The following is a 1,799-nucleotide window of genomic DNA, read 5'->3' as shown; positions in this document are numbered from 1 at the left end:
TTGGACACAGACCAAGCAATCTCAAAATCGTTTTGATCTTGTACTCTAAATCAGCTATCAGAGTCTACGAACTGCACACAGACCAGCGTCTCTAAAAAAAGATGTACGAGACCAACGCATACAGACCAATGTCGTCGTTGGTACTGGAGTTCCGACCGCCGCGTTTCCCTCCCTCGGCATCATGGTCTAGCGGCAGCACACCCCCGCCCCCACCCTATCCTTCTCTTTGACCCACTTGGCGGAGGCAACGACATTAAGCCATGTCCATCTCTTTGACCCGTGCCTCTGTCCATTAGCTTCATGCTAACAACGTAGCAGCTTGTTAACGGTTTCAAACTATGGATTTAGTCCAAAAGCATGGAACGGTTTGGATTTGTTTGGATGGGAAACACACTTGGCTTGGTTCAGTCTAGATTCTGTACTTCGATATTTGGATTGGATTGGATTGGTAGTTGGAAGGAAAGTCAAGTGGTTTGGGCTGGTTTTAATTTGGATTTGAAACTATTCTATCGGATTCTGGGTTCCAGCAAACCCTTGAGGTCCGAACACTGGGGTGCGCACGAAGATCTCTCTCTCCCTAGCTCGCTCGCACAACGATCTCTAGGCCTAGCTCCACGAACCCAAAGAACAAGAGACACGGGGGTTTATACTGGTTCGGGCCACCGTTGTGATGTAATACCCTACTCTAGTGTGGTGTGGTGGATTGCCTCACAGGCTGGGGATGAACAAGTACAGGGTAAGAACAACCTCTTGAGGAGAGGTGTTCTTGAGCTCGGTGAGCTGGTGTGTGTAAGGGAGATCTGAAAGATCCGTCCCTGATCCGTTGCCTCCTATGGTGGTGGCTAGTCCTATTTATAGAGGCCTTGGTCCTCTTCCCAAATGTTAGGCGGGAAGGGATCCCATAACGGACAAGTTTGAAGGGAGACAACTAGTACAGGCTATCCTGACAAAAGGTGGTCTTCGCCTGCCAAAGGCTCTGGTGGTGATGCAGTTGTGGGATCCGCGGTGACCTTTGTCCTGCCGTCCTGCTGGTCTTGGTCTCATTGCACTGATATGGAAACCTTTGCCTGATGCCTCGGGACTCCTCGCCTGCGCTTGCCCCTTTAGCACCAAAGAGGAAACTGGTACTCTGCACCTGCTGGCGCCCGCCTGGCCTTGGTCGTCATGGCTCACGTCACGTGAACCTCGCGAGGTGCCCCTTGCATAGCTATATCCGCTCCTCGGGAGCCAGCCTAGTGAGGCCGCCCGAAGGAGGTCTTGGTGTCGTCCGCCTCGCGAGGCTTGGCCCCTCGCGAGGGTCTTGAGTGTTTGCTGCTGAAGATGGGCCATACCAGGCCGTTGGTGGAGCCACGCCCTGGGCCGCAGGCATGCAAGTCTAGGTACCCCCGTTCCCATGACGCCGACCGTAGCCCCCGGGCCCAAGGCACGCTCGAACTTGGCTTCAAGGCGAAGCCAAAGGGCAAGTGCAGAGCGCCGCATGCCCCAATATCATGTGGCCTTGATTAACGCGTGGCGATTGACGGGACGTGGGCGTCTCTGCTTCCCCACGCTGCCTTGGCAACCGTTCGACTTGACGAGTCCCTGCTGCATGCAGAAGAAAACCATCATTACCTGTGATCGTGGAGGGCAGCGGTTGGCCTCCTTTTGGCTATAAATGAGGAGAGGGGTGGAGCCCCCATCGCTCATCTCTTCCTCTACTCCGTTCGCTTCTTCTTCTTCCTTGCTCCACCATCTTGCTGCGACACCCATGGCACCGATAAGGAGGTTCTCCGTCGCTGAGAAGGAAGAGACCCCCCGCG

The sequence above is a fragment of the Triticum dicoccoides genome, chromosome 6A, assembly GCF_002162155.2.
Source record: "Triticum dicoccoides isolate Atlit2015 ecotype Zavitan chromosome 6A, WEW_v2.0, whole genome shotgun sequence".
NCBI classification, from domain to species: Eukaryota; Viridiplantae; Streptophyta; class Magnoliopsida; order Poales; family Poaceae; genus Triticum; species Triticum dicoccoides.
Note: the sequence above shows the minus strand (reverse complement) of the source record.